We start from the raw sequence: 25,948 nt of genomic DNA on the forward strand, positions 1-25,948 counted from the left end.
AGAGCAGCGAACAGTTTTGACTGGGCTGAGCGGGAGCTATGCTTCCGCAGAGGAAGGGGAGCCAGCAGGCCAGAGGTGGATGAACGCAATGCCCTCGTTTGGGTGTAGGGACTGATCAGAGCCTGAAGGTACAGAGGTGCCGTTCCCCTCACTGCTCCATAGGCAAGCACCATGGTCTTGTAGCGGATGCGAGCTTCAACTGGAAGCCAGTGGAGTGTGCGGAGGAGGGGGGTGACGTGAGAGAACTTGGGAAGGTTGAACACCAGACGGGCTGCGGCATTCTGGATGAGTTGTAGGGGTTTAATGGCACAGGCAGGGAGGCCAGCCAACAGCGAGTTGCAGTAGTCCAGACGGGAGATGACAAGTGCCTGGATTAGAGGCACTGAATTACTTAAAAATCATACAATGTGATTTTCTGGATTTTTGTTTTAGATTCCGTCTCTCACAGTTGAAGTGTACCTATGATAAAAAGTACAGACCTCTACATGCTTTGTAAGTAGGAAAACCTGCAAAATCGGCAGTGTATCAAATACTTGTTCTCCCCACTGTATATACACACATATGTATATATACATACACACACATATATATATATATATATATATACATATACATATACATATACACACACACACACACACATATATATATATATATATATATATATATATATATATATATACATATACACACACATATACACACACACGTGTATATATACACACGTATATACACACACATATATACATACATACGTGTGTATATACATATGTATATATATATATATACACACACGTATATACACACACACACACGTATATATACACGTATGTATATATACATATATATACACACATGTATATATGTATATATATATACACACACGAGATTCCGTCTCTCACAGTTGAAGTGTACCTATGATAAAAATTACAGACCTCTACATGATTTGTAAGTAGGAAAACCTGCAAAATCGGCAGTGTATCAAATACTTGTTCTCTCCACTGTATATTCCCATGGAATGTACGTCACAATTATCAGCCAAAGAGCCGATTCCAATGGACTTTCTTCAGTTAGCTAACTAACCCTGCTTTTAAGATGCTGAAAAGCTGATGCGTACTGTAATTTTTTTTTTTTATATTAGTAGGAGAAAAGGCCACCAAATGTAGTTTCAGCAACTGCCTAAGGTCCAGGTTAGATGAACCTCGTGGTTTCAGGCTATTATGCCGTGATGATGATGGAAAGCTGTGGGCTCCAGTTACTCTATACATTTTATGTGTTCAAGCACCTCATCACCGGTAAGTCGCTTTGCATAAAGGTTGCTAGTTAGCTTGTAGTAAGGACTAGTGAGCTGTATCCATCCAAATAACAGCTATAATATTATTCTGCATTTGGATATTTATGCAAACCTGGAGATTCCACCAAGTAAGTGTAGATCGTCATAGGCTACTATAGGTTTGGGCCATTTGGTATGGTTGTATTTAGGGTTGGGCGGTATCCAGATTTTCATATCGTCATACTGTCCTTCTCTCACCCCGGGATTTATGGTATTACCGGTTTAGTACACAAGTGGGTGCCAAAAAAACGTATTGGGCGTCTTACCAGAATGCTAAAAAGTAATAGCGAATTTGCATGGAGGCTGCTAGCTAAATACAGTGCCCTCCTGAATTATTGGCACCCTAGGTAAATATGGACAAAAAAGGCTGTGGAAAAATGTAGTTGTTTATCAGCTTGAGTTTACACTCAAAATATCATATGAATCAAACCTTTGAGTTAAAATTGCTCAAAGAAAAAATAGTTTTAAAAAATATATTGTATTCAAAAACATGCATGTCACAATTATTGGCACCACTAGAAATTGTTGTGAACAAAATCTAAGTTATGTATATTTCGATTTAAGATTTTACTTTTTAAAGTTAATCTGAGTCTTTGGGAACTCTTAAATTCCTGTTTCACTGGGGTATAAATATGAGGTGACACACAGGCTAAACTCCCTTAGTCATCCATCTAGTTGAATGCACCAATTTGTAAGTTGCTCTGGATAAGAGCATCTGCTAAATGACTAAAATGTAAAATGTAATGAGAAAGGTCAGAGAACACAAATTAAATGAGACAAAAGGTTGTTGACCTTCACAAATCAGGCAATGGCTATAAAAATATAGCTACCCGCCTGAAAATACCCATCACTATTAGGGCAATAATTAAGACATTTAAAACAACTGGATCTGTGATGAACCTGCCTGGATGAGGACGCAAGTGTATTTTGCCCCCACTCACAGTGCGAAGGGTGGTTCAAGTGGCCAAAAAATCTCCAAGGATCGCAGTTGGAGAATTGTAGAAGTTGGTTACATCTTGGGGTCACCAAAACTACAATTAGACGCCACCTCCATTCCAACAAGTTATTTGGAAGGGTTGCCAGAAGAAAGCCTCTGCTGTCACCAAACCACAAACATAAGTGCCTGGAGTTTGTTAATGTCATTGGAACTTTGGGGATTAGGTTATTTTCTGCATGACCAGAGCTCTTTTTACATCCAAAGGCCCTGGGAACCTTGTTAGGATACATGGCATCATGGACTCCCAAGTACCAGGAGATTTTAAGCAAAACCTATCTGCCTCTGCCAGGGGGCTAAAACTGGGTTGCGTTGGATCTTCCAGCAGGACAATGATCCAAAGCATACCTCCAAATCCACACGAAAATGGTTCACTGACCATAGAATCAAGCTTTTGCAATGGCCATCCCAGTCCCCTGACCTAAACCCCATTGAAAACCTGTGTGGTGAGCTGCAGAGGAGAGTCCACAAGCGAGGACCAAGGAATCTGAAGGATCTGGAGAGTTTCTGTATGGAGAAATGGTCTCAAATCCCTTCCTATGTGTTCTCCCACCTCATCAAACGATATAGGAGACGACTCAGAGCTGTTCTCTTGTCAAAGGGAGGGTACAGAAAGTACTAAATGCAGAGGTGCTAATAATTGTCACATGCATGTTTTTGAATAAAATAATTATTTCTTTATGACTTTTTTTTTCTTTGAACAATTTAAACTCGAGGGTTAGATTCATATGATATTTTGAGTTTAAGATCAAGTTGATAAACAACATTTACATTTGTTCATTGCCTTTTTTGTTCATATTTACCTAATGTGCCAATAATTCAGGAGGCCACTGTATGGTAACGAGTGCAAACGAAAATAAACAAATTGCAAAGACAGGCAATCCAGCTCATAAAGTTATACATATACACTACCAGTCAAAAGTTTGGACACATCTACTCATTCAAGGGTTTTTCTATATTTTTACAATTGTTTACATTGTAGAATAATAGTGAAGACATCAAAACTATGAAATAACACAAATGGAATCATGTAGTAACCAAAAAGGTGTTAAACAAATCATAATATATTTTAAATTTGAGATTCTTCAAATAGCCACCCTTTACCTTGATGACAGCTTTGCACACTTGGCATTCTCTCAAACAGCTTCATGAGGTAGTCACCTGGAGTGCATTTCAATGAACAGGTGTGCCTTCTTAAAAGTTAGTTTGTGTAATTTCTTTCCTTCTTAATGCGTTTGAGCCAATCAGTTGTGTTGTGACAAGGTAGGAGGGGTATACAGAAGATAGCCCTATTTGGTAAAAGACCAAGTCCATATTATGGCAAGAACAGCTCAAATAAGCAAAGAGAAACGACAGTCCATCATTACTTTAAGACATGAACATCAGTCAATACGGAACATTTCAAGAACTTTGAAAGTTTCTTCAAGTGCAGTCGCAAAAAACATCAAACGCTATGATGAAACTGGCTCTCATGAGGACCGCCACAGGAATGGAAGACCCAGAGTTACCTATGCTGCAGAGGATAAGTTCATTAGAGTTACCAGCCTCAGAAATTGCAGCCCAAATAAATGCTTCACAGAGTTCAAGTAACAGACACATCTCAACATCAACTGTTCAGAGGGGACTGTGTGAATCAGGCCTTCATGGTCGAATTGCTGCAAAGAAACTACTACTAAAGGACACCAATAAGAAGAGACTTGCTTGGGACAAGAAACACGAGCAATGTACATTAGACCGGTGGAAATGTGTCCTTTGGTCTGGAGTCCAAATTGGAGATTTTTGGTTCAAACTGCTGTGTCTTTGTGAGACGCGGTGTGGGTGAACGGATGATCTCTGCATGTGTAGTTCCCACCATAAAGCATGGATGAGGAAGTGTTATGGTGCTTTGCTGGTGACACTGTGATTTATTTAGAATTCAGGGCACACTTAACCAGCATGGCTACCACAGCATTCTGCAGCGATACGCCATCCCATCTGGTTTGGGTTTAGTGGGACTATCATTTGTTTTTCAACAGGACAATGACCCAACACACCTCCAGGCTGTGTAAGGGCTATTTTACCAAGAAGGAGAGGGATGGAGTGCTGCATCAGATCCCCCGACCTCAACCAAATTGAGATGGTCGGGATGAGTCGGACGGCAGAGTGAAGGAAAAGCAGCCAACAAGTGCTCAGCATATGTGGGAACGCCTTCAAGACTGTTGGAAAAGCATTCCAGGTGAAGCTGGTTGAGAGAATGCAAAGAGTGTGCAAAGCTGTCATCAAGGCAAAGGGTGGCTATTTGAAGACTCTCCAATATAAAATATATTTTAATATGTTTAATACTTTTTTGCTTACTACATGATTCCATATGTGTTATTTCATAGTTTTGATGTCTTCACTATTATTCTACAATGTAGAAAATAGTAGAAAATTAAGAAAACCCCTTGAGTGAGTAGGTGTTTGAAAACGTTTGACCGGTAGTGTACATGTAACAAAATATCTTTAAAAAAAACGAACATGTAAAACTTTTGTCCTCCGAAGAGATGGGCCAATAAAATAAACACAAATAGAGTGTGTAAGTGGGGTTAGGGTGGTGCTTCCCCTTACACTGTAAAGAGCTTTGGGTGTCTAGAAAAGTGCCAAGTCCAATCAGTAATTATAATTATAATTACATGTTTTGCCATATTCCATAGTTTGAAGACCATGCCTTTGTACAGAGACAGAAACGGATACAAAAAAGTTAAGTTAAATAAATTACTATAGTAAGTTCCCAGGTGCCAAATAAATTAACAGGGTTTAAGTTTTCACCTTAATTCAGCCAATTTCAAAACTTTAAATTACTGTGAAACTGTAACTGTTTTGCTTGTGGATTTTGAAAAAAAAAATTCTAAGATCAAGATGTGTCAATTTGTTAGTCTACTTTTGAACTTTCGTTTTAGGACTAATGCCCCACTGAGCGTTCTACTCAATGCAGCGTCAATGGGTGCTGATGAAGATTTAGTCAAAAGTGCATTACTGTGACTTGGAAACACGATGCCATTTCAAAAGGAGGCAAATATTTAGGAGGGCAAGCTTTTGTCATCATTGTGATGTTTCCAGATTGACTTTAGACACACTGCTCGTTTAACCCGGAAGCCAGCCACACCAATGTCAGAGGAAACACTGTCCAGCAGGTGACCAAAGTCAGCTTGCAGGTGCCCGACCCACCACAAGGAGTCGTGAGAGTGCGATGGGACAAGGAAATCCCGGTAGGCCAAACCCTCCCCTAACCCGGACAATTGTGCGCCGCCTCATGGGTCTCCCGGGCATGGCCGGCTGTGACACAGCCTGGGATCGAACCCGGGTCTGTAGTGATGCCTCAAGCACTGCGATGCAGTGCCTTAGACCGCTGCGCCACTCGGGAGGCCATTGCTAGCTATTTCTGACTAACTTTGCAAGCTCATGCATGGCAACGTTGCAATCGCTCTAAAGAAATGTACATCATAATGACGGCAAACTTGTTTTCTACTAATTATCGGTCTACTTTAGCAACGCCATCATATTTCCAGGCCACTGTAGTGTAAATTTGACAAAACAGTCATTAGCCCCGTTCAGAAAGACTTGGCATTAACCATAGAGATCCTGTCAAATTACTAGAGGGGTTATGTCGTAAACTCTCAAAGTTCCATATAGGGCGAAAATGGCAGCCACCTTGGTCAGGGAGAAATCCAAAACCAGTCTAATTGGAATGAATGGCAGTTGAGGCATAGGTGATGTATTTTCTGCTTTTTAATTATGCAGGATAATAAAAATAAGGCATGTGATATCAGAAATTGTGTAATGGAATAGTCATAATATATTATAGTCTATATGGGTTTTATACCAATGTTTTGGTATAAATAGCCAAAAATATGTTGACAGACCATGTCTCAGATTTTGTTTTCTTGGAAAGCTGCAAGTGCTATTATATGATATCAGTACTTAGTGCATTTACAACTTGTCTAAATCCAATCAACTGATTTGAGCCAGTGTATAGCTGTAGATTGACTTCATTGTTTGAATGGAATGTTGGTATATTGGCAGTTAATTAGAACAATTAAATAATTCCTCTAAAATTGGCTGGCTAGCTAGCTAGCACACATACAGCACATATAAATTCTTCACATTCATTGTTTTACACAATATCTGATCACAGACCAACATGGCTGACCTTTTCTAGTATTCAAATTCCTAATTCTATGGCATTAACCATCTGTAGAAAGTTGGTAACTATGGCAACAATGAGACCTAGTGACAGGTGCAATCCATGAATACTGACATTCTGTAAAACTGGAGGGAACTCTTTATGCAAGACAGTCAAACAGGACATACAGTTGCAGCCAAATATATTGGCACCCTTGCACTTTTAAATAATTCCCAACTTTGTCTCAACCCCCAATTGGATTTTCAACATTGCAGAACACATTTCATTTTTTAATTTAGAAAAAAAAAGACAAATGGCATGGAAGAAATTGGCACACCAGAGCTAGTAGTGGAGCGGCGCACAATTGTCCTTATTTTAGAAGAAATTGAGAATTAAGAAAATTGCAAGGGTGCCAATATATTGGGCTGTAGAACAAAACAGGCACTCTATATGGTGATGATTTGTAGGAAGGAATTAGCTAATTTAGCATAAGTATTGACACATGCCTTCAATTCATCCCCATTACCCAGGGTAGGGTACCCATTTACTCACACACACTTTAAAGATCATGTGTACATTTGTGAATTTACTCTCCTCACCTTTTTTTTGCAAATAAACAAGGAACCAATAATGCTTCAACACCTTTATTGTGCAATCAGAACACCCTCCACACCTGTAGGCAACATTAGCAAACCAATGAGGTAGACTTTCAAACCCTAAAAAGCAGCACAATAAACGTTATTTAAAAAAGAAGAAGAGGGATGACAGATCTTTGGAACAGAGCCTCAGATGACAAAAGGGGTGGGAGTAGGGTACAGGGAGGTAAGCCATGTTTGGTCGCATCATACAAGCAAAGTTAGTTCTACATTCAACAGGAACCAAGCGGTTAAGAAAAACACTTCCGATGACAACATCTGTCCTGCTGAAGTACAGACGGAAAAAAGAAAACAGGTGATTAAAAAAAACAAGTCAACCCTTTTCTCAAGTGCAAATTAAAAGTACAACAGTAAGTTGATTAAAACTATGTACAGTCGAGGTCAAGGTTTGTTCCAGTGTTATTTCCATATTATCTGATCATTAGTTGAAAGCCTGGTGGTTTGACTGGTCAGCATCCGGCAATGATGGCTAAAAAGGCTGGAGCACTGACACCGTTAGGCAGAGAAAAGGCTTCAACCACTTCATATTTGTAAAAAACTAAATGTACAAACAGACAGCCCTAGGCAATTACTTTGAGGGGGCAAAAACTAAAAAGCAGTCAAGTAGATACTATATTAAGTTACCATGTTAGGACTTAAAACCATGAGTAAAAATTTGTAAAAAAACCTGTGTAAAAATGTCAAGGTATGCTACTGGACAACTGATTCCCAAACTCCTCACAAAAACAAAAACATCTACCTCTGAGGAATTTGGGTAGGTGCAGTGGGATGGTCGAAATCAATCAAAAAAAGGCACAGTCTGGCATCTGCAATGAAGGACCTGAAATATATAAAGTGTGGGATCTACACACCAACAAAATAAACTCAAAATCTAGGGAGAGGAACTCCTATGGATGCCTTTTAAATGTCCTGCCCTGAATTATAATAGTAGTTGTCTCAAGGACTCTCCAACCCGTCACTGTGCATAAGTGCTATTAGTGAAAACAAGTAAGCAGCAAAAAGCGAGCAGTGCAGTAGTGAATATTCCTAGTGGTTCTTCCCCTGGGCCCTGTTGAGGGGGACAACAGGCTCTGGGGCTCCTGTGGTTAGCCTATCCCTTATCCTGGCTCCGGCTCCTGTGGGGTCTCTGGAGGCCCCTGGAGGGTTCCCATGGCAGGCAGCTTAGCTGCAGTCCAGGTGCTTCTGGTTCCTCATGAGAGGCCTGTGGCTGCAGAGCACGTCCATAGAGTGCTGCCAGTGCCAGCAGGAGCGGCAGAAGTACTTGAAGCAGGCCTGGAGAGAAGACAAGTCACTCACTCGGTTAGTCACCATTTCAGACTGGAGCACTCACATTTTTCTCACTAATAAGACCTGAAATGAATCATCCCCAACCTTCTTAGCATTAAGTAATAACCCACTGGAGTTAACCCATCAATAAAATGAGTGCTGGACATTGTCCTCTACCCTCCATTGTATGGGGTGTTCTCACCGGGTCTCTGCAGAAGAAGGGCCCTGGTTGTCGGTTACACACTTGGCACGTGGAGTCCTCCAAGTAGGGGTCGATCTGAACCTGAGTAGACAAATCAATCAATGATCCAGCCCTGTAAATAGGTTGAGTACTGGGTAAGGCTAGAGAGCTTGGGTTGCCTCAATCCATCTCTCAACAGAGATGCCCAATGGAAGCGCTCCTTACCTTTTTGGTGAACTTTGGAGTCTTGATCTCCACAAAGGCAGCGCGCACAGCCTTCAGGTAGCTCCTCTGGTTGTTGAAGGTCACACGTCCCGACCCTGCCATTAAGGACACATGCTTAAACAGCCCCTTCGTCAAAGTCACAACTACCTCTGTCAGACTGTCGGCTATTAACAGATTCATTTTCCCCTTATACTATAAGGCACTATTCCCTTTTTAAATATTGTGCTACTTGTTAGCCCTGAGCAAAAACAGCTGAAGTGGTCCAGTGGATAATGGAGCTTTGGAGGGTAAAGAGTAGTGTCGGGAGACAAGGCTATCCAATCCCAGCGTGCGTTGGTCCACACTACACCTACCTATGGGGTACTTGTGTTTGTCCGTGTCGATGCCGGAGTACATGACCCCTCCGAAGAGGTTGTTCATGATGAAGGCCAGGGCCTCTGCGTTGAGCATGCCATGCAGCGCGCCTACAAACACAGTCTTACTTGGGACCAGGCGCTGGGACGGGCAGCGTACAAAGTTACTGTCAGCCAGCACCCAAGGGATTACCTGCACCTAAGGACATACAGGGAAGGGCAAGAGTTGAAACTAATACAGAGGGTTTCAATTTTAATACTGCAGCCAATTATGAAGGCTCCATCCAAAGTCAGTCACACATGGAAATGAGTCTAACCCTTATGGGCCAAAGACTGGATTAGTGAGAGCAATATGGCAGAAGATCCATCCCCATTGCCTTCACCCATCCAATTCCTACAGATCAGACAGCAGGTAGGCTAGGTGCTACAAGAACGTCCTATGGACAGAAGTGGAACCAGGCATTAACAGGGCACTACTCACGTCCTTGCAGCGCATCCTACGGCTGGACATCTTGTAGTAGTACTCCCTATAGTCCTCCAGGTGGAGCAGGTCCTGGGTGCAGGCCTGCAGCAGCCCGTGGACAGACCGCTCACTCTCGAACACCAGGTACACATAGCCTGCACAGAGACCAGTGTCAGTTAAAAACACACAGGGAGTATATTACTCCCTGACGATGGCTAAACATACCACAGTGTCAGAGATTTTCTACATTCTACTATATCCCTGTAGCTTTGTATCCCTGCAGCATATCCTTACCACATACGAGCAATTTAAAAAAGGTACATAACATTTGCACAATTCCCTTAAATACAATTCAGGTTGATCATGGATTTGAGGTTATTTTATTCAACCGAAGAATACACAAAAAGAGAAGGCACCACTTACTGTGAGTGACTGCGTAACCCCAGAAGTGAATACAAGCCAATGTACGTGTCCACCTCTGTGCTCTGGGAGAACAATGAGTAAAATACAATTCCTACCACGTCAGCATTACCTTTGGGCGTATTACCTTTGGGTGGGCAGCGCGGATGCCTCCCATCTTTACCCGGCCACTCCACACTCAGAGGTCCGTACACGCTGAACGTGCTGACCAGGCTGGCTGTGGAGGGAGGGGAGAGAAGAGGTTAGTCACAGGAGTGGAACTACTTATTACATTTTAGTAATTTAGCAGACGCTCCTATCCAGAGCAACTTACTAAACCTGGGTCATGTTCAGTAGGGCACAACGTTTTGAAACTGAAACAAAATTAGCATTCTTATTGGGTTGTTTGGCTCTTCTCACCTTCAGTCACATCCCATGGCACACCGCCCAGGAACACTTTACATGAGTACACTGGGTTCTTGTAGTTCCTGGGAGGCAGCTGGCCGCTCCATGTGAAGGTGGCATCGTTCACAGCTGGAAGAAAAAGTAAGGAAGAAAGATGATAGCACAGTCCAACTGTAGCATGTAGAAGCGAAAAGACAGTCAAATGCAACTATATGACTAGACTCCTGAAACAGTCAATCTTTTACATTAAATTGGTCAATCAAGTGTGAGGGAGAGAGGGGAACCAGCAAGAATATGGCCCTGGAGAACTGGGGTGTATTCATTACTTCTTGCAACGAAAACATTACTGTTTAAGAACCAAAACGGAAGCAAACAGAGCAAACGGAACGAAACAAGGAGGAGCCTACATGAATTTGTCCAATAGAAACTTGTTTTCATTGCAAAACGTTTTCCATTTGGAGCAAACTGTTGCAAAACGTTTTGCTATAGACAAATTATTTTGCAATGGAATCCAACTAATGAATACACCCCTGATGTTGACCGTTTCCTGTGCTAGCTACAGTACCTGCAGCCTGTCTGTGCAGGCGAGCCTCCCTCTCGATGTTGAAGGGCTTCTGGGGCCCCTCCAGCAAGTCCCAGCTGGGCCACACTGAGGCCTGGGGCCAGCGCTTGGCCAGGGGCACCCCACAGCGGCCCTGGCCCGGGAGGGTGGGGGGCTCAGGGCTGAGAGCGGAGGAGTCGTCGTGGAGGTCCAGGCGAGAGCAGCCGACGGCTGTGCCCAGTCTGTGGGGGTCCCGCTGTTGTACCCCCGGCATCATGAAGGGCAGGGGTGGGGAGATACGCAGAGAAGACTATAGAGAGAGGGAACACACACACACACTTAACTACAGCCAGAACTGTGCACATAACTCTTAGTGCCAGTTCCAAATCAATACCTACCAGTGTTGTGTTTGAGACCACCTAAAGCAAGACCGATTCAAGACCAAGACCGGAGCAAATCAAGTCCAAGTCAAATCCATGACCGGAGGGGAGGGGCCAGACCGATTCAAGACCGAGAGGGGGACAAGGGGTCCGAGACAGAGTCAAGACCAGAAAAATGTGAGTCCAATTCAAGACCATGATTGTCATTGTGCCGTCACCACCATAAGAGTTCAAAATATCCAGTATTTCTGTGTTCATATTTCAGAACAACATATGGATACTTTAGACGTTCAGAATAGTGAAAAAAAAATTCATGCTGAGGGAAAATAGAGCCACTCTACAAATTACTAACCCAAAGACAGTGGGGAACAATGGGCCTTCTAAACCTTCAGAGAAGGGCTATGGATTTATAAAATAATTATATTATTTTAAATATTCTGATTTATTCTCTTCAGTTTTTGTTGGTAAGGGTTAACACTGAAGAGAAAAAATATACAATCAGGATTTTTCTTTGCTGGTCTCTGGGGAGATAAATCTAGCTAAGTCAGCCATTGGCTAGGCCATCAGCAGATAGATAAAAGGCATCTGCCATTCAACTGTATTAGGGCAACATTTTGGAGTGACAGTGGAATCAACCAATCACATTTTGACTTAATGGGTGGGACCGTTTTTACAAAAACTTATGGAAACATCTGCCTTCTTGAAGGCCAACAGGACACTGCGCAACAGCGAGCAGTAGTTTTCCCGCTAGCTAGCTTTTGTTGTCGGCTAGTTTGCAGCGGCTACAGCAGGTGTTATCAAAAGAGGATGTTGTTGCTCATTTGTTAGCTTCTTCCTTTTCAAGATCAACTTTCAACAAGTTCAGTTTTAAATGATCATCAGTGAGTTGAACTGTGTTTATTGCAGCGCACTTGCTGTTAGCCATCTCTTTGAAAATAACGTGTGAGAAACATTGTTGCATTTAAAGTGGAACTGACAGCATTTTAGCAACATGAAATCTTATTAAAATCTGTTCATATACACCCCCAGGAAGAATGACACTTTTTAAAACATTTTCTGACAAGCGACCACTTAGATATGGCCATTTTCACGTTTTCATAAATTCTTAGAATGTTTGGGAATTATGTATACTAAAGGCATTTGTGAAAATTCTATAGCAATATAGTGGGAAAGTGGCCGTGCGTTTGGACAATTAATAGACACGGCTGTAAATAAAACATCTGTCTTGTCCAGGACCAGAGTCTACACAGACCGGTGCGCTATAGCTACAGTAAGCCTTTATACAAACAAGCCATTTGCCAAACGGGCTGCCATCATTAACTTTGAACTGGACTGTGTGTTTACAGGCTGTTGCAACAGCGCGACTTTAGATCATTAGAACGCATTCACCAAAAGCCACAAAATACACCTGAAAGGATTTCTGCAAATATGTAAACACCACAGGAGTCCGCTTACATTTGGGAACTTTACAGTCCTATTGATCAAACCACTATGAAAAGTTAAGCTCTCTCTCACGCAGTTATGCACATCAATAACATCAACTAATGCTAGCCAGAGCAAGAGGAGCTAAAATCTAACGAAGGAACGTTAGATAAACCCTCAAACTTTTTCAGCTAGTATGCCGTCAACATTGCACTGATAAACGATGGGGAATTGTAGCCTCCTCGTCCTTCTGCAACTTGCCTGCCAATGCATGTCCCAACCAAGCACCCAAGCTAACTGGCTAAAAAGTTGGCTAGCTAGCTACTTCCAGACAAATTAGAGAAGACCTCACTGACCATTTTACACACCTTAGCAGAGCTGGTTACATGTTATCTAGAGCGTTCTTGACTAACTATTACTGACACCGGTCATATACAGCGGGTGTTGCACGTTCGTAAATTCATCAGTTCTGTGCTCTGGCACACTCAGACGAGAGTTCAAGTTCTTGCTAGCTAACCAAATGACACATGCATCTCTAGCTGTGTATAGCCACTGAAAAACAATATGAAGGGAAAAGTCAGTTACTCACACACTCCTCCAATGGCATGACATCCTCCTAGCAGCTAGCTAGCCATCTAGCCAACGTTAGGCTCTGTGTTTTCAGCTTGCTACATAAATAGATACGCTAGCCTATTAGCCACGTTATGACTGACTTGTGATATTGCCCTTGCTAGTTCGATTGTATTGACATTCCCAGCCTTAGTTAGTTGTCCGATTTTGTCCAGAAGAGATATTGAAACAGTGCATTCTGAATGGAGGCAGCAAACAATGTACCAGGCCAGCTGTGATTTACAACCTGATAGCAATATTTTTTGGACTACTAAGAAATGTATTAGTGAATTACAGTGGGGGAAAAAAGTATTTAGTCAGCCACCAATTGTGCAAGTTCTCCCACTTAAAAAGATGAGGCCTGTAATTTTCATCATAGGTACACGTCAACTATGAAAGACAAATTGAGAATTTCTTTCTCCAGAAAATCACATTGTAGGATTTAATGAATTTATTTGCAAATTATGGTGGAAAATAAGAATTTGGTCACCTACAAATAAGCAAGATTTCTGGCTCTCACAGACCTGTAACTTCTTCTTTAAGAGGCTCCTCTGTCCTCCACTCATTACCTGTATTAATGGCACCTGTTTGAACTTGTTATCAGTATAAAAGACACCTGTCCACAACCTCAAACAGTCACACTCCAAACTCCACTATGGCCAAGACCAAAGAGCTGTCAAAGGACACCAGAAACAAAATTGTAGACCTGCACCAGGCTGGGAAGACTGAATCTACAATAGGTAAGCAGCTTGGTTTGAAGAAATCAACTGTGGGAGCAATTATTAGGAAATGGAAGACATACAAGACCACTGATAATCTCCCTCGATCTGGGGCTCCACGCAAGATCTCACCCCGTGGGGTCAAAATGATCACAAGAACGGTGAGCAAAAATCCCAGAACCACACGGGGGGGACCTAGTGAATGACCTGCAGAGAGCTGGGACCAAAGTAACAAAGCCTACCATCAGTAACACACTACGCCGCCAGGGACTCAAATCCTGCAGTGACAGACGTGTCCCCCTGCTTAAGCCAGTACATGTCCAGGCCCGTCTGAAGTTTGCTAGAGTGCATTTGGATGATCCAGAAGAGGATTGGGAGAATGTCATATGGTCAGATGAAACCAAAATATAACTTTTTGGTAAAAACTCAACTCGTCGTGTTTGGAGGACAAAGAATGCTGAGTTGCATCCAAAGAACACCATACCTACTGTGAAGCATGGGGGTGGAAACCTCATGCTTTGGGGCAGTTTTTCTGCAAAGGGACCAGGACGACTGATCCGTGTAAAGGAAAGAATGAATGGGGCCATGTATCGTGAGATTGAGTGAAAACCTCCTTCCATCAGCAAGGGCATTGAAGATGAAACGTGGCTGGGTCTTTCAGCATGACAATGATCCCAAACACACCGCCCGGGCAACGAAGGAGTGGCTTCGTAAGAAGCATTTCAAGGTCCTGGAGTGGCCTAGCCAGTCTCCAGATCTCAACCCCATAGAAAATCTTTGGAGGGAGTTGAAAGTCCGTGTTGCCCAGCGACAGCCCCAAAACACCCCTGCTCTAGAGGAGATCTGCATGGAGGAATGGGCCAAAATACCAGCAACAGTGTGTGAAAACCTTGTGAAGACTTACAGAAAACATTTGACCTGTGTCATTGCCAACAAAGGGTATATAACAAAGTATTGAGAAACTTTTGTTATTGACCAAATACTTATTTTCCACCATAATTTGCAAAGAAATTCATTAAAAATCCTACAATGTGATTTTCAGGATTTTTTTTCCTCATTTTGTCTGTCATAGTTGATGTGTACCTATGATGAAAATTACAGGCCTCTCATCTTTTTAAGTGGGAGAACTTGCACAATTGGTGGCTGACTAAATACTTTTTTTCCCCCACTGTATATAAATCATGCATTGAACTGCATCCATCTATTCTGCCAACAATGCCTTAGTGCACGTAATGGAACGTTAAGTCAAATAGAACCTATTTTTAAAACCTCTTATAAAGTTAGTTTTGTAGCATAGATTAGGAATTTGATATTTTTAACTGATATTAGGATTGTCTGTTTGTTTCATATCTGCAAAGTAGTTAAAACGCTGTCAGTTCCACTTTAAGTGACCGGTTACTTTGTGTGCTAAACTTGAAAGTTTTTTTTTTTTTTTTTCTCTCAATGGGAAGTAATAGTTGTACATTTCGATTGGGAAATCCTTAAATGGTTGTGTTAATGTATTCTTATGATTGGGAACTTTTGGCTTATTATGTCCGAGTTCATGGACGGCTTATCCTTTAACATCATGCTGTGCGTGACTGCTGTCTTTCCATCTGCCCTATGCAGTGATGCCTGGAGAAGTGGGTATATTCTAATTTTGCCAAAAAAAGTTCCCAAACAGCCCACTCAGCAAAGGAAAGGCACCCTGAAAAATCCTGTTTTTTTTATGACTTTTCTGATTTTCACTCTGAAAAATCACACTTGGTCTAAGTTCACAAATGCTTAATTAAACCACAATCAAAATGTTTTTCCTCAAACTACACACAATACCCCATAATGAATTTTTGCAAATTTATAAAAAATATTAACAGAAACACCTTATTTACATAAGTATTCAGACCCTTTGCTATGAGACTCGATATTGAGCTCTGGTGCATCCTGTTTCCATTGATCATCCTTGAGATGTTTCTACAACTTGATTGGAGTCCACCTGTGGTAAATTCAATTGATTGGACATGAAAAGGCACACCTGTCTACATAAGGTCCCACAGTTGACAGTGCATTTCAGAGCAAAACCAAGCCATGAGGTCGAAGGAATTGTCCGTAGAGCTCCAAGACAGGATTGTGTCGAGGCACAGATCTGGGGAAGGGTACCAAAACATTTCTGCAGCATTGAAGGTCCCAAAGAACACAGTGGCCGCCATCATTCTTAAAATGGAAGCAGTTTGGAACCCCCAAGACTCTTCCTAGAGCTGGCTGCCCGGCCAAACTGAGCAATCGGGGGAGAAGGGCTTTGGTCAGGGAGGTGACCAAGAACCCGATGGTCACGGTCAGAGCTCCTCTGTGGAGATGGGATAACCTTCCAGAAGGACAACCATCTCTGCAGCACTCCACCAATCAGGCCTTTATGGCCGAGTGGCCAGACGGAAGCCACTCCTCAGTAAAAAGCACATGACATCCCGCTTGGAGTTTGCCAAAAGGCACCTAAAGGACTCTCAGACAATGATAAACAAGATTCTCTGGTCTGATGAAAACAAGATTGAACTCTTTGGCCTGAATGCCAAGCGTCACGTCTGGAGGAAACCTAGCACCATCCCTACGGTGAAGCATGGTGGTGGCAGCATTATGCTGTGGGGATGTTTTTCAGCGTCAAGGACTGGGAGACTAGTCAGGATTGAGACAAAGATGAACGGTGCAAAGTACAGAGATCATTGATGAAAACCTGATCCAGAGCGCTCAGGACCTCAGACTGGGGCGTAAGTTCACCTTCCAACAGGACAACGACCCTAAGCACACAGCCAAGACAACGTAGGAGTGGCTTCGGGACAAGTTTCTGAATGTCCACTACACGAGTGGGCTGTTAATACGGTTGCTGTCCTTTCAGAATCACAAACCTATCACACACTGAAGGCCTATAGGTTCGCCACTGCGCAAACATGACTAATAGATAAGGCTGTTAAGATATTAATGTTTCAAGAAAGGAGTGTATATATTTGGCCTGGCGAAGCGATTTTATGCGCTGACAGAATGGAAGCTATGAGTTTTTTTTTTATTCCGCTTGACAGAGTACAAAAATGTATCCGACACAAGACCGAGACACTCAATGTGTGGTCTCGAGACCAGTCTCGAGTACTACAACACGGATACCTACCCAACCTTTACTCTAACATAAATTTTTCACAATTATTTTGTTGTTGATGGATCCAGACAGTTTAAGTGCATACCAGGAATATTTCCAGCATCCTCAGGCTAGCCATAACTGATTTTAGTGGAATCAAATAGGGCAAAAATCTATTTTGCACCAAAAAGCACAAAATGGCCTACACTATCTTGAGTATAGCGGAGGAGTGATCAGATTAAACGGGGCCCCTTAAAACGTACTGTTTAGTTTGAATAGTAGACATCAGCAGTTCTCGTCATTCACTAACAGACCTTAGCTCAATTATTAGCCTTTAAACTGCAACATTTTATCTCCACCCCATGCCAAAATGTGTTGAATTGCAGGAAATTAGCTTTAAAAACTGCAAAATTTGGTTGGTGGGGTGTCACAAAAGGTCCTTGGGGGGTGGGGCAACCAAAACTCGCTTAGGACCCCCAAAAGGCTAGGGCCGGCCCTTAATCTGGTCCTGTGAAACTGCCCCAATAAAGATTTATAGTCTAGGGTCTTCAATCAAAACTCACCAGCAGCTCAGAGAGGTGGTCCGATCCGGAGCTAAACCCGCTGGTTTCAGAGTCGGCCGGGCTGCTGCAGCGCGAGTCCAGTAAGGAGTGCCCCTCCATGCGGGGATTCCCACCACGACTCAGCCCAGGAAACTTCGCCAGCAGATCTGTGGTGCCCAGAGGTTCCAAAGGCTGGCCCAGTGGGCTACCCAGCATGCCTAGCACTATAAATACAGAGAATACTCAAGTGCTCATCATACTGCAACTCGAGAGGGACATCACTCAAGGAAACCAACAAATTCACAGACCCAGTGAAGACAGCATTTTGTTTCCTCTAGGTCACTTAATTCTGGTCCTCGTGCAAAGGGGTGCACATTTTTGTTTTAGTCCTAGCACTACAGCGGATTCAAATAATTAACTAATCAAGCTCTGAATCAGGTGTGTAGTGCTAAGACAAAAACGTGCACCCCTTTGGGTGCCCGTGACCAAGATTAAGAAACACTGCTCTAGCTGGCAACTTTTAAATGATTTCAAATTATTAACCTTGGAACACATTAAAGTGCAGCACACAATCCTAATGTATGGTTTTAATGGTAAAAAAATGATAGAACAGAGGAGTATTCAGAGGAACAGCCTTGGGCCCGGTTTCCCAAAAGCATCTTAACGCTAAGTTCATCGATAGAACTTTCGTAAGAGCATCATTAAAATCTGAGCGGTTTCTCAAAAACATTGTTATTAACGTTGCACTTGAAAAACGCTCGTAATCTAACACCTGCCTCAGACCATTCGTAGAAGACCTAAGTATGTCATTAGATTATTTTTTTGCCCTCCCATGTCACTTTATACACAGAAGATCTCCACTAAACATAGAATCACATGGTTTATCCATCTCTGTGACCGCGATAACTTCAGAACAAAGTAGATAAATACAAAGTTGCCAATGTCTTTGCAATTGATACAAACAAGCGACGTATAAAACAATGCTTCAAATGAAAACCGAGACTGCATTAAAATATAAACAGTATGCTCTAGCCCTATTTCAAATAATATTTAAATACATTTCATGCAATTGAGTTCCAGTTTGTAGGATACTGTCTGTAATTGGTCTCAATACATTTCATGTGTAGCCTAACATGTGCGCAATGATGTGACAAATCTGTAGTGCATTTACATTGTGTAAGCATTAGAATAAGCCACCTCAATATTTCCAGCCATAGGTGGTAATATAAGAGTTGAACAGTCATCAGTATTGTGAAATAATTATAATGTTAAGGTAAGATTTGATGGGAGAAAGTAGCGCTCCCCTTCTTTTGATCCTACCAGTATCAACACATGCGCCAACGACACACTTAGCGACCTTTCTCTCTGCGTGGTGTTTTGGGAAACTAATGTTACATTTACATTTACATTTTAGTCATTTAGCAGACGCTCTTATCCAGAGCGACTTACAGTTAGTGAATACATCTTTTTTTTTATACTGGCCCCCCGTGGGAAACGAACCCACAACCCTGGCGTTGCAAACGCCATGCTCTATCAACTGAGCTACATCCCTGCCGGCCATTCCCTCCCCTACCCTGGACAACGCTGGGCCAATTGTGCGCCGCCCATGAGTCTCCCGGTCGCGGCCGGCTGCGACAGAGCCTGGATTCGAACCAGGTTCTCTAGTGGCACAGTTAGCACTGCGATGCATAAGTTGTCCTTATGTTACATCTTCGGCCGTTGTAGAAAATATGCATTGTTAAAACACTAAGCCTAAATTCCGTCGCTATTGGGAAACCGGACCCTGGGCATTCAAATGTAATTACATTCTGTGGCCTCACTGCCCTGGACGAGGGTGCTACTGCCAGGCCAAACAAAACTGAGTCAGCGGCAAGTGTGTCACGCCAGAGACAAAACTGATTAGTCATTGTACAGGATTAGAGACGTGACGAGGCAGAACCAGGGCTGGCCCCTTCTGGAAGAGTGTTTAACCTAGTGCACAGAAATAGGTATCATCCTTGAAGCAGGAGCTCATTGCTGCCACTTGCATCAGAGGCCATCCTGATCAAGAGAGCACATTATAGCTCAAAAATCATACCAGCACACCCCAAAAGGGGATTGTATTAGGACATTTGAAATACTTAAATCAGAGCAAGGTTTATCACAGCAAAGGGTCCCATTAGGGCTGTGGTGGTCACAAGATTTTGTCAGCCGGTGATTGTCAAGCAAATAACTGTCGGTCTCACTGTAATTGACTGTTAATTAACATAAACACATTTAGCATCTCCTGGCTTCCACACATAGCCTACAAGCCACTGATGCAGACCTTTGGAACATCTACATTTAAAAAAGTCTAATAAATCCATGTAATATAGCCTACACCATCATCATAAATCCATTATTCATTATAGACAGGTCTATAGAAACATGATATGAAGAAAATGTAGTCTATTTCAGAAGACCAGAATAGCATACTCTGAGTTGTCCTTATGTTAGGTCCTGATCTGGCTATGCCATACGGCTGTGGGCAACACTAGTTCATTTAACAGACAAGAATTGCTTACAATTCCATGGCATTATTTCATAGTATGAAGAATACAATTGAACAAAGCTGAATAAAATAGAAAGCATATTTTCTTTAAACGATTTGAGGGAGTGCCACACATGCGACTATTCTGTGTAGAGCGGTTAATAAAGAAATAGGTGCTCTTATATGCTTAATTTTGAGTTAATGTAACTTTAGTTGTTCTACAAATGTTAGGCTATATGTTTTGATTTTTAATACATTGTAAGGCTGCATGATGCGACTAATGATGATTTGAAAAAAGTTGCTTGAAAGGCATGAGTTCTGCTTTGTTTTTTGCGCAGGCTGTTCACACTTCGTCAGTCTCTCATTCACAATTTGAGAAGCACTTGATGCCTCAAATTTCCCGGCATCCCCTTTGTGTAGCCATAATGTACCCTAAAAAAATCCATGCCTTTTGCAGCCAGTGGCCGTTGTGTCTTTGGCCCGGAGTGCTGCATTATGCCCTTCTCCCTGAGTGCTGCCTGCTCCGAAGCACCTCTCGCTCACACGGCTCTCCATCACGTGATCGGGTCTTTCTCACAGGCTACAAGTGAAGACAGACACGTTGGGGACGCAACTGCGTGAGTCCTTGTCCAATTCAGCGGTGCATATTGAAGATATTGGAAGAACTGTCCACATTTACTTTTCATCTGCCAACAAGATGAGTAGGCCTAACGAACTGCAAAAGCACTAGCCTATGTCAATCTACTATCCCCCATAGTACAAAAGGTGACCTATTCTATTCTGTGCGAGAAAAATATTCCAAACATAGTCTGGGACAGTTGTGGGATGCGATAGATCCCAAATTAATACAACCACTAGCATCAAAAAACTTGTTTTACTCAATGAGGCTGACGCAACAGATCAGATCATTTAGCTTAAAATGTTGATAAACTATTCGACTATTTCATCACATTATATGTGCAGAAATGCGCACACGGCAGTAGGCTATAACCACGAATGTTCCATTAGCAGGAAAACACCATTATGACCACAAATGCGATTATGCATTTGAAAAAAAGTATGAAAAAAATTGATGTATGCACTCACTAGCTATGAGTCGCTCTGGATAGGAGCGTCTGCTAAATGACTAAAATGAAAAAAAATATGCATGTAATGGTTTTATTATAAAAGGTGAATTTTTATCGTTAAAATTATCTTCCCCAAACTTGAAACTCACGTGTTGCGTATGCCAGTTAGGCTCTACACCCGTTGTAAAGCGGATTAATGTGCTTCATTTTAAGAAGTTATTTGGCCACTTTAGTTGTGATACAAACCTCATCAAAACATATAGGACTATGCTACATGAAGTGTGCAACTATGATTAGAAAAAGTCACACAAAAAAAGGCATCGTTTCTTGCCTTAAGCTGGGCATCATTCACAAGTGATAGGCTAACATTGTCAGACTACTCTTGATTTAATCTTTCCATATACTAAATAATATATGTGTGAAATTCGTTTTGATTTAGAATGGACCATTATCATGCACCTGTCTCGAAAAACAGGGGCAGGGGGAAAAAATACATGTTATCCTTAAATAGCGAATGGAGGACGATTTTCCTGTGGTTCATTTTCATGCCAGCCAGGTAGGCTATATTCCTGTTGTAAAGATAAGCAATGTGCTTAATATTAGGAAAGTTGAGAAATAAATATAGTAGGCCTAGCCTATAGAAAGCTGATGGGATCCTCTTTTCAATAGAGGCCATCACTGTTTTCTAGTGCAAATGCATAGCCTATAGAAATGTTCTGCAACATGAACACTCAGTGTTTGATTAGATTTTCGATAACATTTGCATTGATGTCAGAGTGATTAGAAGGACAATAGAGTGCTGAGTACCAGGCAGTTAGCAAGTTTGGTAGGCTACTAATGACCATCAGCAGCATCAGAGCTTGGAGAAGCCTAATTACCGTGACTAAACGGTCACGTGGAATTTGACTGCCTTCATGGCTCGTGACCGCTGGTATGGCGGTAATACGGTCACCGCAACAGCCCTAGGTCCTATTCCTTCCCAGTGATCCCAAAACCAGTTTCTAACTTAAGGCAAAATCCAGCATTCTTCCATTTATCCAAAACAGACTACTCCCACCTCACCTACATTTCATAAAGTGTTTTTCATTTCAAGAAGAAACCCATTTTTCCCCCCCTATTGAAGGTTCTGTAGGTATGTGTGTAATATGGCACTGGTACTCACTGGAGGGCGAGCTGGTGTGTGACGGAGGTGCCATGGCAGCGGAGGGCTGCTCCCAGCAGGCTAGGCTGAGCGACTTCAGCCCCAGGCCCAGCTGAGTGAGGTCAGACAGGCCACCACCACGGAGGGGAGAGTCCTGGGCTCTGGAGGAGGGGCATGGAACTCTGCTGCCTATCGGGCTACCCATCGCAGCAAAATCCCCGTCTAGTAAGTCTGGAGACAAGGAGAGAGAGAGAGAGAGAGAGAGAGAGCGCAAGAGAGGGGGGAGAGAGAGAAGGAGAGAGAGAACCAGACAAACCAAGGTGGGAGAAATACTGAGTAAGGGAAGGAGTGAATCAGACAAAATGACAGAGAGAAGCAGGTATAAAGGGAGTGTATAGTGAGAAAACATTTACAGCAGGTAACACCAAGAGGAATGCACAACTTCTGGAAAAATCAATTCTACAGAGTCTGGTACTTAACTACCTACCACCTCATCCACCACACCCCTCCCATCACCTCAGCCTTACCAACCTACTGTACCCGCCCCAGTGCCCAGAGGCTGCCATGCCTCCCTGTCGGCATCACCGCCCTGCTAAGCATGTGACCTGGACTCGGCTGCCCTCACGCTCCTGACGCTGCCAACCGGTGGTGTGTGGGTTCATCGGGTGTGTGTGAGATGGGTTGAATAAAGCTCTCTCACTCAGCGCGTGGATCCAACCAGGCGGCAACCGTGGCTGGGTGGCTCAGGAAGCAATGTGCTCTACTCGGTATCGCTCAGTAGACTGTGTGTGTATGGCCGGCAGCGCTCTCCTGTATCTCTCGCGAGTGCCCAACCGCCGCTGCGCACTGATCAGACAGGCTGAGAGCAGAGCTGCCTGCTTCCTCTTGCCTGCCTGAGCATGTGTTCCAAAACACTGACTGGATTCACACAACAGCGATCTGAGGAGAACAGCAGTCTGAGAAGTTGGAACCCCTCCAGATTCAGCCCCTCCCCATACGCCTCAGTCTGGTCTGACTCAGCAAAGCAGAGTGGACCGGGAGGGAGAGAGGCAGACAGATTCAGCTCGCCTGATACCAACACTACCATTCATTCAACACTACAAAAAAGCCTAGAGGCTTATTCAGAAGAGTATAACTACACAATGTTTAGATAAAGATATGTATTTTGAGATGCATAAATCACAGCCTTGTATAACAGGGCATTATGTCAGTTCATTACATTACAATTCTATCCGCAATGTTACAAATCTTGCTGAATTAAGCCCTTTACCATTTGGCAAAACGAACAAGGTGTCCCTGTAAGGAGATGGAAGTCAAGTTCTGCCTCGGTATTGGCAGGAGCCAGTATCTGGATCAGTTACAAGAGCAGCATTAATCAGCTTCAATGCTGTCCCAATCTCATTGGCAAAAAGGGAATCAGCTGACTGCCATTGTGGTGCCAAACTGCTATAGAATGAGCTCTGCAGGAGTTTCATGAGAAACAATGCTGAGAGCTCAGCATATTTATGAGAATAAAACTGAAGAGTGATGCCTCATAGCTGTTAAATTCTAGACTAGGCCCTAGGCCCAATTTGACAATGTATTTCTTAAATGGCTTTGGAATTACCTGACAGGTGATGGACACTATTCCCCTTGTGGTTTGTGGGTGTAGTGCACACCCCAGTGAGGTCCAGAGAGTTGCCCAACATTGTGTTCATTCTGCGAAAGACATCACCATTGCTGCATGTAGACAGGGCTTGAGAGCCTGTATGCCAGTGGTCATGGAGCCTCAGGTCTTCTTTCTGTTTGCAGTATGAATGTACAACATACCAACAGACAATACTGCACATACATAAATGTTGGCTTATTCGTCAATAAAGTAGGTTTATTCCCCCTATAGGCTAGATAGGAAAACGTTAAAATAATAGGCCTAGTCTTTACAACTTGGCCTCGTTGGCTATTATTTCTCCGGTTGTCACTGCGTTTGAGGTAAACTTATTATCAGTCAAATGATGGCTAAAACTCGAGTACATTTGCAATAGACATAAAATGCAACCATAAATACATTTACATCGTTCAACAGTTAGAGCTGGACTGGTGATTATTTATGAATGGAAAATGTTAAAATTGAAAGAACATATTGAAAAATGTCTATAGCTAGCAGTTGCACGGTGGACAAAAGCTAAAGATGCTAAACGTTCATTTTACAAAGGATATTGGCGTTGAACGACTGCTAAGTTTATTTTATAGACAGCGCTCGACTATTCACAAAAAAAGGCTACTTACCAGAGAAAATGCCATATTATTGCACAGGAACCCGCGGGTATGAGTCAAATATGTGTGTCTGCCTCGAAACACTACTTGAAGACTACTTTCAAGACTCACAAATCAGGTGTCATGATTAGGAAAATGTGCGTCAATTTATCTGTTAACGGCATGCGGGGTAATTCATTTGAAATGGCTGAAGCCGCACCACTGAAGTTGAGATGCACAGACCTACAAATACATTTTTAACTCATTAAAATGGGGTACATCATGTCGTAGTTTCAGTAGTATAACTTCAGTGTTTCATTGCCCCCTGTTAACCTCAGCCATTTTATTTTGAGGCACAATTGAGCTTTTTAAAGTTCAGCACGTGGAGCGAAATCACGCTGTCTGCTCATGGGCCCCAGGGTCGTTCGATTCTAGACATGACGTCATTTCATGTCTAAATTGGATACATTGTACGTTACAAACAGGAAGTAGCTGAATTTGAAGACAAGTCTATAACAAATATCCACATCAAAGACTGTCAAGTTAGGTTTCCATCTCCTCGGTCCACATACAAAAAAGGCAATAGACATTGACACATTTCATCCCTTTTATTATATTATTTTCATTTGTATAATAAATAAAGCTTAAACACCACATTATTTCATAACCACACAGAGGATATGGTAGACCATAATCATGGTATCAGAAAGAGAAAGCGAGTGTGCATTAAAATAACAACAATAATGTTACCCTTTAAAAGATTGCTCCATCCACTCTTATCTTAAATTCATTGCAAAGTTTACATTTTGAGAGAAAGGTTGAACCTTTTAAAATTATATATAGCATTGTCTTAGGGGAGGAAATAATAGACCACTGCCACGTTTAACAGTACTTTTAAAAAGGTACTTTTCATAAGGTATGTGGTCAATGGTATGAGTTAAGCAAATTATGTCCTCAAATTGTCTGCATACCAGTAGTACAATTATTTTGAAATGACATGAAAGTTCAAATTAAATTCTCCTTTGTTCTTTGACTGTGCCATGACTCCATAGACCAATGAATTAAGTTCACAAGCTTAAAAGATTTACTGGTGCGATACCGAACAAAGAAAAATCAAATCAAATTTCAAGGAGTAAAACAAACTGCTGTCATTTTCCCTTTTCTTCCACTTTCTATGATAACTGTTATTGATGCTTGCTGTATTGAACTCCTTTGGTGAGACCATACAATTACATGTTCCTATGGCAAAAAAAATGTTAAACAAATAAAT

General features: G+C 42.3%; 1 pseudogene across 1 annotated transcript; it reads right to left on the reverse strand.

Annotated features, from left to right (window-relative positions):
• Nucleotides 1-8,314: 8,314 nt before the first annotated feature.
• Nucleotides 8,315-24,726, reverse strand: LOC311134649 (cytoplasmic polyadenylation element-binding protein 1-like; annotated as a pseudogene). Its single transcript has 12 exons — nucleotides 24,712-24,726; nucleotides 24,053-24,227; nucleotides 22,468-22,668; nucleotides 17,751-17,953; nucleotides 10,982-11,267; nucleotides 10,432-10,545; nucleotides 10,145-10,249; nucleotides 9,631-9,767; nucleotides 9,150-9,348; nucleotides 8,797-8,891; nucleotides 8,593-8,704; nucleotides 8,315-8,396 (listed from the first exon to the last, which is right to left on the reverse strand). The product of its transcript is annotated as a cytoplasmic polyadenylation element-binding protein 1-like (transcript).
• Nucleotides 24,727-25,948: the final 1,222 nt, after the last annotated feature.

This window comes from Coregonus lavaretus (genome assembly GCF_964263955.1).
Source record: "Coregonus lavaretus genome assembly, chromosome: 9".
Taxonomy (NCBI): Eukaryota; Metazoa; Chordata; class Actinopteri; order Salmoniformes; family Salmonidae; genus Coregonus; species Coregonus lavaretus.